This window comes from Emydura macquarii, unplaced genomic scaffold, assembly GCF_026122565.2.
Source record: "Emydura macquarii macquarii isolate MOO-44397 ecotype Brisbane River unplaced genomic scaffold, CSIRO-AGI_Emac_v2 contig_2636, whole genome shotgun sequence".
In the NCBI taxonomy this organism is placed as follows: Eukaryota; Metazoa; Chordata; order Testudines; family Chelidae; genus Emydura; species Emydura macquarii.
The window spans coordinates 3,610,995-3,627,047 of record NW_027132773.1 but is presented as its reverse complement, the minus strand read 5'-3'; positions in this window follow the sequence as shown (position 1 = coordinate 3,627,047).

Here is a 16,053-nt window from a genome sequence, read left to right as displayed (position 1 = left end):
CCTGCGGCCCAGCTCTCTGCTTCCCCGGCTGGCTCCCGTCCCAGCTGTGCGTTCTGCCGCGCGCCCTCCCGCCCCCAGCGAGGCCGCCGGCTGCCGAAGGGCTCCAGGCGCGCGCTCGCCTCGCGCCGCCGCTCGCGCTGCGCTGCGCTGGCGGATTGGTAGGGATGGGAAGGCTCGACGCTGGGATATGCGGGCGTTCGAGCCGGCTTGCTGGTGGGGTGGGAGCGCGGTGCAGATAGGTGGCACCCGGCTTCCCGTCAAAGAAAGCCGAGGGGATCCCAGGCTGTACCAAAGAGGGTCCCAAGGTTGCACGTGCACCCGGGAAAGGAAATAAGCTGTAACTGGACCAAGGTGCACTGGTCTGCATTGCAACCCAGGCCAGGTCTACACGGTAAACTTACGTCCATATATGGCTCAGGGGTGTGAAAAATCCACATAGCTGAGCAATGTAGTTATGCTGTCCCTGTGTAGACAGCACCATGTTGACTGGAGAGCTTCTCCCATCTATATAGCTACCATCCTCTTGAGGTAGGTGGATTAACTACAGCCAGGGATGGGAGAAGCTCTCCAGTAGCATCTTCACTGAAGCACTATAGTGGTGCAGCATTTTAAGTGTAGACCTGCCCTGAATCAGCACTGGGGGTTATACCTATTTAACTATATAGGTAAAAAAATCACATCCCTAATCTGCCAGTTAGGCCTGGTTTACACTAGCGCTTATCCCGGCAAAACTTTTGTTGCTCAAGGATGTGAAAAAACACACACCCTGGAGTGACATAAATTTTGCCAACATAAGCGCTAGTGTAGACAAGCCCTTACAGCGGCACAGCTGTATTGGTACAGCTGTGCTGCTGTAAGTTTTAAGTGTAGACTAACCCATAGTTACATCACTACCAAACCTGAAAGTAGACCAGGTTTTAGAATAAAGAACAAAATTGTATTTTGTGTCTTTCTGAAGCCTATTTAGACACTGTGTCATTGCTGTTCCTCCACTCTTCAGGGCCTTTTGCTGTACTTTACGAAGCCAGCAGAGCTTAATCCATCTCTTCTCAAATCTCTGCTAAAGGGTCACTTCTTTTGACTAGCTTTCCACTGCTAATCTCCATTGTGGCACTATATGTGCCTGATTATATTGAATTAAAAAGAACATGGGGAGAGGGGGAAAAAGGCAATATACTAGAAATATTAAACAAAAAGTTTTATGCAGTCTTTTTCATGCCCTTTCTGTCCTCTACTATTGACCCTCTCCACCTCCATACCTAGCATGATCTGCTGCTGTTATTCACTGATTTGTCTGTCTAATGTAGACTAAGCTTCTTGAGGCAAGGACCTTGTCTATATGTGTGTAAAGCACCCTGCAATCCAGCTAAATATGGCCCAATCCAGCTCCCACTGATTTCACTGGAAGTTAGATTAGGGCGGCCGTGTATAAAAGGTAAATAACATTAATTCCTTTGGAACTGTTGATTGGTGTAGGGTGATGGGGAATTCATCAGTCTATAATAAGTACCTTCTGAACAAAATAAAGCATTTGTGTACATTCAAGGAAATAAAGGAGGAAGAAATGTTCTGCATTCCAAATGTTCAGCAAGTTTCACGTCTTGTATTAAAGGATATCAAAAGCCAAAAAATCCTAATTTTCCTATGTAATATACCCAGTGGATATTTTAGTCACTTGAAACCAGGAGGTGCACTAAGTCAAACAACTTGGTTTTCTGCTGTCATGATTCTTTGTATTGTTGGAGAAGCTCCACCTCCGTATATTTTCTTAAAGAGCCAGTTAAGTGGCTGAAACCCATTAACCTATCTGTGGGTTATGTATGGCCTCCTATTGGTCAACAGGTTCCTTGTTCAAAATGCAGACCTCAAGTGTGACCAGGTGTCTGTTTCCTCAAATATATTGAAACTGGATCAAAACATCACTTTCATTATATCTATCAAGGCTATTCTCAGTTAACCAAGGAAGTCCTGCAGCTATATGTCCAACCCTGAACCTCCTGAATCATCATAATTGTTTCTGTAATGCTATTAACTAGGCAACTGTGTTAGGCTTCATGATGCAAAGTATCTGCCTCTGAATAACCCATAAACAGTAGTAAATAATAAAATGGTTATACAAGGTAATGTGATGCAATAGTGTTGAAGCACTCAGACTAGTCAGATATTATATGAATGCTGGAAACATACAAATGATTTATGGTCTTCTGGATCCAAATGTTTAGAACAGTAATATACATCCCAAAACTTACAGAAATATGGTACTGAAAACGTGGAATACATTATGCCTATAATATTCAATGGATCAATATGTTAGTTGCATAAAAAATAGTGTGCCGCTACTATATTTGATATACACACATGGTTTGTTTGTATGATTATTCCCTGTCTATCTTAGTACATGATAAAATTAGGTGTTTTTGGACTTGTAGATCTTCTAATACAAGACACGTCTGCCTTCCAAGCGTTTATCAAATCTCAGCAGCCCTTCCTTTTATTTTCTATGATATACACATACACATTTTATTTTGTTTGGACAGATTTTATGATTCTGATGGATTCTTTTTCTCACACAGAATCAACATTCAGCTTCTATGGATGAATCACACATAAAGCTTTATTTTTATTTTGTTATGTGTGTGTGTGTGTCTCTCTCTCAACTATATAATGGATATTTTTCTGGTCCAAATTCTTTTCCCCCAACATTCACCCATCTGATTGCCTGTCAGCATCACTGGTTCCTGCTGCATATTCTGACGCTTGCCTTGGTTCTATTCTGGTCTATCTTCTGACCTTGACCTGCCTCCAGAGTCCTGATTTCAATAAGGTTTGCAAGTGCTCAAAGTCTCCCAGCATTTGGCCCATTAATAACTGACAAGATTTGTGAGTAAGCAAGATCTGCCCTGAGCTGCCTTTCACTTGCTTGTTAGCTTTTTTGATAGCAAAATGCTTATCTTTATTAGGAGCTTCTCTATTACTCATGTTGCTTATAAATTACAGATAACCTTCTTTAAAGAGAAATTCACAGATCAGTTCCACAGAAGGTGGCCCCTCTTGCCATTACTCAAACGCACCATGTCTCAGTAATCCTCCAGCTAAAGAGGGTTAGACACAGCTTGCTCTGGAGCCTGTCAATTCCACTCCATGTGTCAACCTCAGGGGGGTCAAATGAGACATGTTCTCTTCCTCTAGTGTCTGTAGCCTCCAGCACTTACTGGTACAGGAGAAAAGGAAAAGCAATAACACAGCTGGCTGTCCTAAGGCCCATAGTTTTATACTTTAAATAGCCAATGTTTCTCAGACAAGCTTGTCAGTTTATTTTACATTTCATTTAATAACTTACAATTTACTATATGTCACACTTCTTTTTAAGTTGTGGAGTTGCTCCACTGGTCATCAGAAGAGTGGGTTTTGTTGCCATGTAGGACTCCGGATTCAAAAATAGCCTCAGTAGTCGGTAATCCTGGCCTGATGCCTCAGTATTGTTCTAGGTCTTCAGGGGAAAGTGCAAACTGTCTTACTCCTAAAACACTCTCTTCCAGCTGATAGATAGTTTGACTCAGAGTTTTGGGGGAGCCCACTATACCCCCTTTCTGGTTGCAGAAATGGGCTTGAAGTAAGGATACCCTGGTTCTATTCTCAACTTATCCACTAACGTTTTGTATAATTTGAGCAAGTCCATTGGGCCACATTTTTTGAAAGTGGCTATTGTTTTTGGGTGACTCCATTTTTTGGGTGGCCAACTTGAGACACCTTGGGCCTGGTCTTCATGAGCGCTGAACACCTGTAACACCAAAAGTTAGTGAGAGGAGTGTTTAGCACCTCTGAAGAGATGCATTGGGTGATAATGCTTATTTACTCTTGTAACATACTTTGTCATCTGTGGCTCAACTATTTTTATTTCTAAAGTACGTCACACCAAGAAAAGCAGAACTGGTATTAACAGTGGAGTCAGTACGAGCCTGGAATAAGGAGGAAGTAAGCTGTGATGGGATGATCTGTCTCCTTAAAGGTAGTGGTGCCTAGGAGTTAGTCCACCAAGCCTGTGGCATGCCACTTTTAAGATTTTGGGAGGTCTGATATACAAGAACCTAAGAGACATTGATAGAGATAAATTGTTCTGGGGAATAAGCAGTATTTGGGAAGAAATCCCATTACTGTTCCTTTAAGAGCTTGGAACCAGGAGCCTGGGAAAGTGAGTAGGGAAAGGCTCCCCTCTCTCCCAATAGACTGGGATGAACTTTAGGAAGGAGACCAGCATATATGCTGCCACTTCCCGCATAGGAGGAGAGAGCGGCCTTGCTGAACCCAATCCTCTGAGTTTGGGAAGTAGCTCAGGGGGCGCTGAAGGAGAAGCTGGCTAAGGTCCTACAGCTGGCCTAAATTACAACTCCATCTCTGAAGAGGACAGCAGGGGGACTCTTGAATTGAGGGAGGGACTGGCTGTCTGAAGTGCAACTGTAGCAGGAGGGTTGGGTTGTTTCAGGGAGGGAGAGAGTTATTAAATGCCTGAACCACAACCCCAGCTGTAAGGAAGTGCTGGGGGGGACACCTATTTTACAGAGGGAAACCAAAGGGAGTGTGTGAAGTACAGCCCAGGGGCTGCCAGAGAGGCTAGATGCAGTGTGCAGAGAGCTCCTCTGCAGCCAGCTGGGAAGAAGCTATGAGGAGCCACAAATCCATGGCGGGAACAACAGAGTCTGCAGACCAGTGGAAGATGCTGATAAGCAGGGAGAAGTAGGAGTGGCTCAGGGAAGTGGTGAGGGATTGAAGGAAGTGTCCTTAACCACTTAAAGCTGGGTTCCTGGGCTAGAACCAAGAGAAGAGGCCAGGTCTGAGTTCCCCTGCCTCTCACCCAGACCAAGTGGGGAAGTACAGGCTTCAAGAGCAAAAGAGGTCAAGAATGATGAGTCTCACATGGGGGCTGATGGTCTGCCATAGAGTCTATTAGACTGGCAGGTTTTCATGAAATCTTTTGGATTCTTCTGTTAACCACAGAAGGGAACTGGTCAGAGAGGTGACTTGGCCAGAGAGCTAAAGAGGCTTGAAGTAGCAGATTCTTGCAGAACCAGGCGGACAGACAAGGGTATGTTAGAGTGGAAGAACCATGCAATTCAGAGTGCACCCCATGACATAGGATAAAGTTCACATGTGTATGGTGTGCCATGCTACAAAGAAGGTAGGGGCTGGCTGCATTTCTGAGGACTAGCAGAATGAGGGAAGTAAGACAGCTAATGGTGATATGTCATTTATTGTGCTAATGTTTGCCTTGGGAGTGCAGCAAAACAGCAGCTGCTCGTACGCCATCAAATAAGCACATACACAGCTTGTAGCTAAAAACACATAATCACTAATTTTGTGGGAAGCACTACTATGTGATATTCGCACAACACAGGATATTCTCTCATTACCCTTCACATGAGTCCATATAATATAGTAATCTTTTTGTGTTTTTAAAAGCATGTAGATTGTAAGGGGTTATAAGTAATAAGCAAACAGATCAAAGTAGGTTACCTAAGAAATAAAGGTAAAGTCGCAATCTGAGTTCTATTAACTAGACTGGATTTGAATCAAGCAGTGTCTCACCCTGTTACACAGTTCAAGCATGCTATAGTAGACCTTCCATACACAGGCTGGAATTCTCCTATAGCTTGGGATCTCCTCCCATAGTTCCAAGTCTTTGTCTTCCAGGTGTTGAGTCACGAGAGGAGTGAGAAGAACAAGTCATGATGTCATTCCCCTTCTTTTATAATCTTTTCCAGTTTGCTGGACAAGTGATGTTTGGGACCTGGGGGAAAGGGGGTCATCCTCATTGGTCAGTCAGTATTTCATCATGTACATGCTTTCTTGGTGAAGTTCCACTGTAAACAATCCCTGTTAATGGAATGGCTATCAACGCTATCTGGCTACTCCATTGTTGTGCCTGAAAACTGTTTCTGGGAGTTTCCCACCTTGCAACCTGTGTTAGCAGCATTTTCAGCAATATTTTATAACTTCACATACTATGGTAGCAGACACAATCTAACAAGATATTAATTTTCAGCAGATCAAGACTTCCAAAATAAAACCACACAAGGCATACCTTGTACAGAACCTGTCCTCATTACAGACATTGGTGAATATGGAGTTTCAGGGGTGTTGTTCTCAGACACGGAATGTCATAGCTTCATGCCAGACTAACTAGAGGATCTAGAAGAAGCACACTTTTTGAGAGAAAAGTAGGCTTAGTTTTCCCTGAGATGGGAGAATGTTAGTGTAACCATGGTTTTTGATCATCTCACATACTCGGTCTGCACGTGCAGATGAGTACAAAGAAATCTAATATTAAACAGCAGGACTGTTTCCTAGCACCCTCCCATTCTCCCAGACACTTCTCTAATATAGTACTGTATCAACAGGATTTGAGCTAAATGATGCACTCCTTACTAAGACAAAATCATCATCATTGTAACACAAATATCAAACTTCCAGATAAAACCCCAGGATAAATTCAATAGACAGAAGCTCGATATTTCCCTGGGGGTCTGATGCAACTTCCTTTGAAATTATTACGAATCTTTCAATCAGCTTCAGTGGGATTGGGAGTGGGAATTAGCTTGGCACAGTTGTGGAGTTGAGCCTTCCTCTTATCCCTAGTGGACTAGTGCAGATGCCAGGCACAGCCACTGTTGTTGCATGTAAAGACCAGGAGGTCTTTTGGAGGATGCAACAGCAGCCACTGTGGTGTATTCTTTCCCAGCACTTGCAGAGATATTCTGTTTGTCTTGGGCACAATCCCTCAGAACTGCTGCTGGTGTACAATCACTCCTCCCCCTGAATGTGGATGACTGCTTAAACTAGCACTCTAGACCTCTGTCCTCAGTGGGAGGTTTTCCTGAGAAAAAGTACCGCAGGACTTGTTCCTTTTATAGTGTGGCACATATGACCTCAGTTGAAAGAGTGAAGTGGGTGGGGAATAGACATTGCCAAGCTTGTGTTCTTTCTCTGCAGATGTAATCTTTTCTGCTGTCTTTTTTATATTTGTAGCAAAATCTAAAGTTCCTACCTATTTTGGGAAATAAAAGTGCTACCCAGCCAGAGTCTGGTCCACATCACAGCTGCTCAGTCTCTCAAAGCCCAAGAATCAAGTTTCAGTTAGTTTTCGATCTTGGATGCATTTTTAATTTCAATTAGACTAGCACTTACAACATTTCACAGATTTGAGAAAATATTAAATATCATGATTTGGAGTCGTTTCATAATTTACCTCTATCTAGTCAGCAGTTGAATGTTTCCTTAGCTAATTTTATTAGGAAGTCTCTTTGTCTGTAACAATAATGGGGCCAATTCTTCCAAATTTTACTCCTGTAAGTAGTTTCTATTGAAATCGGTGGGACTGATCACATGGATGTTTATAAGATCTCTGTTTTTGCTAGAGACAAATTACCGATGCCACTTTACTGAGCTACAGGATCAAGCCCTATCATCACATTGTAGTTGTGGGGTTTTTTATAACTTGAGAGCCCTTGGTTGTGTTTGCCTTTGGGTTTTGTTATAATATTCAGCAAAATGTCTAAACTAAAAAAGTCATAAATACACCATAACTATAAGCCTCGTAGAAGATAGAATGACCTAGAGGATTTATAATGGGATACTGAACCTTTCATGTCTTGGGCCCCGACATGAACCTGGCTAAAGTTAGTGGTGGCTGAATGCCATTACCAGGGACAATCAAAGTCTGTGAAAATTCTGACAAGTTTCTCCTTTTAAAAAAATACTAAGGAATTTCTTCAATTGTTTTATCTAAAATCTGGGATATCAATGAAGGGGTTTGTCCATATCCTCAAAATGTAGATTCCCTAACCAGTGAATATGCTGGATCTCAAGTTTACAGATCTTAATCAGCTATCTAAATACAATTATCCTGATGACTATGTCTGATGAAGAAATATAAAATAAAGTTCTAATTAGATTGTCCAGTTAAAGCTCTATCCTGCTCCCACTGAAATCAAGGGCAAAATTTTGATTGATAACAACAGGAGCAGGAACAGGCCTATAATAACAATAGATTATTCACAAGGAAGGGGAAAATATAATGTTTTTAAGTCTTAAGTCACAGACATCCCATCAATTTTAGCATTCTAGTCCATCATTGGCTGAAATTGCAGGAGTAGCTTACTCCCTCCATACAAATAGAAACCTAAAAAATAAACTTAGGTTGGCTTAGGCCAAACACTGTGAGAAGTTTCCATTAACTGTGTGAGGTTTTCAGTGTCTCAAATTGGACACCCAAAAATCAAGGCCAAAACTTTCAGAACTATCCGCTAGTTCTCAGTCTTTTCTAATCCTCCTCTGTGCATGTATGCACTCTCTCTCTCTCTCTCTCTCTCTCTCTCTCTCTCTCTCTCTCTCTCTAATGTAGCAATATGGGAGGGGCAAGCTGGTCCTGACTCACTGTGACCCAGAGACACCTTGGCAAAAGGGTCCTCTGTTATAGACTCAGACTATAAGGTCAGAAGGGACTATTATGATCATCTAGCCTGAGCTCCTGTGCAACGCCACCCACCCACCCACTTCTGTAATAGACCCCTAACCTATGACTGAGTTATTGAAGTTCTCAAATAATGATTTATAGACTTCAAGATACAAAGAATCCACCAGTAAGTGACCCGTGCCCCATGCTACAGAGGAAGGCGAAAAATTCCCGGGGCCTCTGCCAATCTGCCCTGGGGAAAAATTCCTTCCTGACCCCAAATATGGGGATGTTAAACCCTGAGCATGTGGGCAGGACTCACCAGCAAGACACCCAGGAAAAAATTCTCCCACATCTCAGGTGCATACCGTAGGCTATTGGGTGAAAGGGCATCTTGCCCCTCCTCCTTGGTTTTATGAATCTAGCCCAAAATTTCACTTGCTTTTATAAATGAATAAATACAATCCTAAAATCAAAAGTGTTCTGTTTGGGGTCCAACCTGAAACAATTTTTTCCCAGCTTCTTGATTCACAGAAAAAACTTCAGTTTCATGTTGACCAAAACCCCAGTATACCTATAATATAAAACTACATTTGGAATTGCCAGCAATCTGACAAACAGTTATTTGGCCAGCCGTTGTCATGACCGCCCTGATGCTTTGCTCCAGGGTCTGTGCAGGGAGCATGCAGTATAATACAATAGTTACTCCCCCTAGTGGAGGAAGCTGGAAAACAAGATGCAGCTGTAAGCAGGTCCCAGCAGGGCTGGGACACAGAAAACAAAACACTGAGGCTTGGTCTACACTTAGGGTTGCCAATTTTGGTTGGATGTATTCCTGGAGGTTTCATCACATGACATGATTTTTAATTAAAGATTAATCTTTATTTCCTGGAGACTCCAGGACAATCCTGGAGGGCTGGTAACCCATGACTACAGACTTATGTCAGTGTAACTACATTTCTCAGGGGTGTGGAAAATTCACACCTCTGCAACATGGTTATACTGACCAAACTCCTGGTGTAGACAGTGCTATGTCAATAGGAGAGCTACCAAATCTCGGCGAGGTGGAGTACCTATGCGGATGGGAGAAGCTCTCCCATCGGCGTAGATAGCGTCTTCACTAAGCACTACAGTGGTGCAGCTGCATTGGGACAGCTGTGCTGCCGCAGCACTGTATGTGTAGATAATCCCTGAGTTCCTGGCTGTAGCAAATTGGTGAATTCCGTGGTATTTTTCCAGTGTGCCATATTTCGTAGGTGCAGAAGTGCAGAGCCCACTGGGCCACGACTGAGATGAATGGGACAGTTAACATCTCTTAGAGCTGTTTCAGGATGGCTGCAGATTTGAATAAGCATCAGCATGTCAGTTAATGCTTGGTTCACATTTTCAGAATCATGACAACAGGTGCCCAAATAACTGATCTGGGAGTTCCAAATATAGTTTTATATTATATATATTGGGCTTTGGTCAACATGAAACTGAAGGTTTTCAGAGATAACCAGAAGGGCTAGAAACATTTTTTAAAGAGAAGGTGGGCATGACCCTCCTTTTCCCAAAACCTATTTGGGACCCCTTCAGCCTGGTTTCCCTGAAGAACTTCTAGCCTAGTCAATTTTACATCACTCTATGTAAAATCTGTGTGAGATCAGCATCAAGCCCAGTCCATTGACCCTAATTTTGTAATGACTGTAACAAATGTTTCAATGTTCTGAATAACTAAAAGAAGATTTGATAATGGAATATCCCATCTGCATAGTCACAACTTGCAGCCTTCTTCCTAATAGGTATTTCCGAATTCTATTTTCTATGATTTTATGCAGTATCCTTTCAAATTAGTGGAACATCAGGATGTGACAGCCTCACTAGACAAATACATTAGCTGGATATTTCTTGTACAACTGTAAGCAGTGAAATTGTAGAACCTGAGTTACTATTACTAGGGTCTCCTTTGGGTCTCTATTTTCTCAGCCTGGCATTAGTCTAAGCCCTGCCCTGCCACATCCTGTTTTTCCTTAAAGGTATGCGAGGCCATATGTGTGAGCATGGCCCTGATTTGCACATACAGTGCTCCACTGGCCCTCTTACAAAAATTATTAACAGGGTTGGCATTTAAGTGGTCACAATTCAACTTCAGAATTAACAATCCTTAAAGTAATGGGGAAAATTCACACTTCCCTAAGTCTCAGATCATGAGTCTGGCTGGATCATGGATGCAAATACAGACACTGGTGTCCTTGTTTACACTTTTAAAACCCAATTTCATACAAAGAAGGACTTCTTTCTAAAAATATTCTGATGTAAAATCTATATATTACATTAAAACCTGTCAATGGGAGTAGAGTTCTGGACCTTTCGGAATCGAGCCACACTAGAAATAGTATTTAAGCAAATATGAGAATCACTTTGCATTGACCAGTATTCATGCTATCCCACAAGGGAATCTTTCTTAATTCCACTGGCATTGTTAGTATATTGGACTAACATAGGGAAGCTGTGTAACCAATATTCCTGGTGTCTCTTCCTCTCTCTGTCTCTACTTTGTACAGACACTGTGTCTGGCAGGCTCTGTGCAGCTGTCTCCTTTGAGGTTTGGCAAAATGCTTTGGGAGTTAGTGTTTTGTTTGTTTTTTTCTCCACTCACAGCAGCATCTTGCCCACTCCCCTCATCCTACCCACCCCCACACCAAACAAATGATAGGCTATATGGTTTGTTGTCGAGTACCAAAAGATTCAACTCATCCAAAACAAATGGTGCCTTTAGTTCCTGTAGGTAATATGCTGCTTCTGTCCTAAATATAATACACAACTATACTGATGAAGACCAAACAGGCAGATTCTAGTACAACAGCTCTTCCACAGTCACTTTTTGCAGCTCCCGCCTTTCTAGTTGTCCTTGCTTTTAACACTTTCTGTAAGTGTCAGGGGTTGGAGCAAGTTTTATATACTTTAAAAATGGGTGCTTGCTCTAATTATTTTTTCTGTATATGGGACATTTAATGCTAAATAAATCTTGCTTTTTAAAAAAAAAACCAAAAACATGTCTTTATGATGACTGTGAGGGCCAAGTGCTAGGTTTGTACCACCAGCAGTCTTTGTTTTAGGTTCAATTATTTGTGAATCAGGCATAAGATCTAGAATCTGCTCAGTTTCTCTTCTGCTGAAGCCAGCAGCCTGATTTATTCCCTGAATGGCACCAGCAGAACCACAGGACCCAGCAGCAGAAAGGACTCCTGGAAGACGGACTAGTAGTAGAAGCCTGTGCGTGTCAAAGTGGGCAGGCCCAGCTGAGAAGGGATATTTATTAATTCAATCTTTTTACTTGACTGCCTCTTTCATCAAGACTCTTAGCCTTAGATTAAGGCTGGGTTCCTCTATATTCCTCAGCAGAATTCCCAGGGAAGGATGACAGCAGAAGCACTACAACCATCCCACCATTTGTGTGGGAACAGCAACTAAAAGAGCTAGGAGTTTCAAATTGCATCCCATCTTCTCACCAGGCAAAATCAGCCTCTGAATATGGGCAATGTTTCACGGCATCAGGGCTTCTCTGAAGACTTCACTGCTCCATTTCTTTTCAACATCAGAAAGAATCCATTAAACCAGCAGTTCTTAAATGTACTTTACCACAAAGCTCCAAATGCAATCTCTTGATTGATATTTCAGTCTATTTAGCATCTGGAAGGACAGCTGGATAGAGGAAGGTTAAAGTTAACCTTGATTATACTGCTTTTATCAATAAACAGACTGGCGAAATTCATCCTTGGTTTAACTCCAGTTAAGTCAACTGATTTATGTCAGGAATGCAATTGGCCACTTAATTCTGAAACAGACAGACCTAGAAATGACACTGTATGGTCAAAAGGATAGCAAGGCTTTGAAAAAACCTTATTTAAGCAAAGCCAAAATCTCATATGATAAAGACAAAAGGAGAAATTTAATTTAAAACTTACTGTACATTTGCTAGCAATTTGTCATTGGATTCATCTATTCAGAATCAATTTTAGTAACTTTAAATGACAAGTTAAAATCCAATTGAATTCCAATTATAACACTTTCAAAATATATCTATTAAAATATTCTTGAACGGTTCAAAAGAACACTTGGGGTGTTGAGGGTTAGATTATGGCTTGGCCAAGTGAGGGATGCTTCAGCTGTGGGCAACACAAATGAGAATTGCCTGTGTAGAGCACTGACATTTTTTCTCTTTCTCTCTCTTACCTTGGTTGCTGATGGCTTCAGCAACTAAGATGGGAGTACAGTCTAGGCTATAGTGGACAGATCAGTTTACAAATGTTTGTACTTGCCTTCAGTTCTTTTTACTGAGGGCCTTGTCTTCAATGTTCTGAGAGTTAATATGGTGTCTGAGGGTGAAAGACAAGATTTTCATGTGCAGGCTAGGGTCTAATAACAAGTATTTCTCCAAAAAACTCCAAAAACAGACTTCAAAGAGAAACTGCTGAATTAGAAATGATCTGCAAACTTGACACATTCAAACTGGGTTTAAACAGAGACTTGGAATGGCTATCTCACTACCGAAGGTAAATTACTTTGCTCACCCATTCTCACCTCCTACTCAATGGTTGTCATTAGGTCTTAAGTACTGGACTCCACCTCCTCCATTGTTCTCAATGCACCTGGATACCTATAAGATACCTCTGTGTTACCTATTTTCTGTATTACTGCATCTGAAGAAGAGAGCTAAGTCTCTCGAAAGCTTATGTCTACAAATATTAAATTTGTTAGTCTTTAAAGTGCCACAGAACTCTCATTGTCTTTGCTGTATACAGACTAACACGACTACCCCTCTGGAAGTATTTCTCCGTTGCTCAAAGATATACTTTTTATATATATGAAGGAAGAGATTTAGGATAAACCAAATATGTACTATCACCACTAGGTGGCATGAACCTGATACAGCATGGAATACTTCATATGTAAATGTTTCAATACTTAATGCACTGCTGAACAACTGATATCCCGTAAGTCAAAAAAGATTACACACAAAGTCATCAAGCTAGACTCATTTAAGGTTCCTACTCAGTTTTGCAAAAAAAGCCCTACTAGACAAATAGAAAAAGAGGAATTTGTTCTGAACTGAAGTATGACTTCCTCCCTCCAAATAAAACAAAAAACACTGCTACAATCAAGTTTCTCTTCTATTTCTCTGTAGCTAAATCTTTAAAACAAGTAAATTCTTCTGTCTCTTGTCCCAATTATGTGGACATCTGGGGCTGCGCCATAAAAATTAGGAATATTGGCCACTATGACTATTTGATTCCCTATGGTCATGTCAGCATGCCTCATTTGGTACAACCTTTCCTTTAAGGCCTCGTGGTTGTAAATTTAAGTCCCATTCCAAAACTTGGAATCCAAGCCTGTACTGATACTGCGCTACAGTTCTAAGGAGTACTAATCTCACAGAGGTAGTGTCTTTTGAATGAAATGTTAAACTGGAAGTTCCAGGTAACTGTCCAGGTAGATGTTAAAGATCTTTTCAAAAAGATCAAGGATAGTTTAAAGTTCTGGTTAATGTTCCTTTTCCACAGGGAAGTGGGATCCAATCTCTGAAGCTTGGTTCAATGTATGTCTAAGTGTATAAGACAGTCTCTGCATTAACAGTATCTAACTTGTTACTTTATAAATCATTTTGCGACTCTGGAGTTGGACATTTCACAGTTTCTGTTGGCCAAGCTTTGTGCACACAGTGGACACTCCTTTTAAAAATACATTGAAGGTGACCTACCTGGCTACTGTAGAGCATTTTTTTAAATTACAGAAATATATTTCAATTCATTAATACAATTTCTATTTAAGGTTTTGTAACAAATTATTATTATTTATCCAGCTGCGTAGGTTTAAAGTTACAGAAAATGACTGGTCCTTTTTCCAAGGAACCTACAATTTAAATGAGATTTAACAAGACAAACGAACAATAAAGAAATGGATAGGTTGAAAGGATTGCAAGAGTGAACAGTCAAACAATGATATGGCCATATGTTGTTTCCTCTCTGGATTTTTTTAATACATTAAATTGAGAGGAATAAGGTTTCCGGACAGCATCCACAAAAAAGGCCTTGGTGGAGGTTAGCAATACAAAGCTGACTGTAAATAGTGAGTCATATAGATGGATTTTAAAGAAGAATCTGAGGATGCAGGATGCATAAGATCAGAAAGGAACTTTTGTAACACTTGGAACAAAATTCCCCAGTTTTGATTCATGCTTTATCGTCTTTATAAATTACTCTTATGCAAGATCCTGAGTCATTTGTGTCAAATGTGAGTTTGGTTTGGTTTCCTGGAAGTGATGCTATGTTCAGATGCTGTAGTGATGAGTACTCTGTAGATTAGAGCTGGTCAGAAAATGGGAGGGCAGGGAGGAGGTTTCTCACTGTGAACGTTGAGTTTTTGCCAAAGAACTAAAAACTTCCCTATTTTTTTGGTCCAAAGGGGAAATTTTTGGGTGGGTATTGGTTCTTGGTTTTGACTGGGGGTTTTTTGTTTGTTTTATTTTGGTCACAGAAAGCTGATAATTTCCATGAGAATTTTCATTTAATCAAAACCTCAGTGTTCCTTCAAAAAGAAAGCTTCAATGGAAACTTTTTGACAATCCCTAATATAAGTACTTGGATAGACAGAAAGTAAACATCTCGTTCACTTGCAATTTGGATTTCTATGCCCTTTAATTTGTACTAATTTATTGTGCATATCACTTTTGATCACACAATATACCCACAAAAGCAATACCCATATCTTGATGATTGTAGAAAACATTGTTTAATGAATTTTGCAACAGCGAGACCTTGTGAAAGGACTTAGCCACTAAATCATCAGTTTCGCCCAATTTGTGGTTAGATATGCTGGGTTTGTAATACATGCCACTGCAGCTGAACTTAGACACAAGATCCAGTTCATTCACAGGAAGCAGCTTTTCCAGATGAGCTAAGAGAATGGTGCCTTACAGAAGTTAATTATAGTAGGGGGTGGATCTTGCACCACACCTTCATGAAGCAACACATTTTAAGCTGACGTTGGAAAATAATTCCAGCCACTTTTGAACTGGTAACTGCAAATACGTGTGTTGGAAATCTGATTGACAGTTAATCAGCCAGCCAATTAGGAGAGAGAAGCATACCCCGTGACGTGACTTTTATGCAACTCAAATCAGCTTGAATTTAAAATATCCAGTACTCGTGCTGAACCTTTTTAAAGGAGGTTGGAGTTCATGTTCCTGCATGCACCTCTCCTAGAGAGCCAGGAGAAATTCCAGCTGAGTGAAGGGCTCCTAGTGCAGTAGCTATGGCTTAAAACCACAGTCCTAGCCTTCCTTGACTAATCAGGTTATGTCTGTGCCAGTTCCATGTCCTTTCACACACACACCTCACCCCCACCTAAACCTCAGCTGTTCCAAAAATAAGCAGTAGAGTGAATGTATGCCTTATTTCTGTGTGCAGCCTTCCTGATCTATTAGACAACATGGCTCATCTATTATTGATGGGGCTTTTGTTTTGACACACGTTTACGAACACGGATTAACTTTAATCAGATCATTGTGTGAGAACTGCCCTGTTTAATGGATACTATTGTATTTCAGTTTTTGTTTCTTC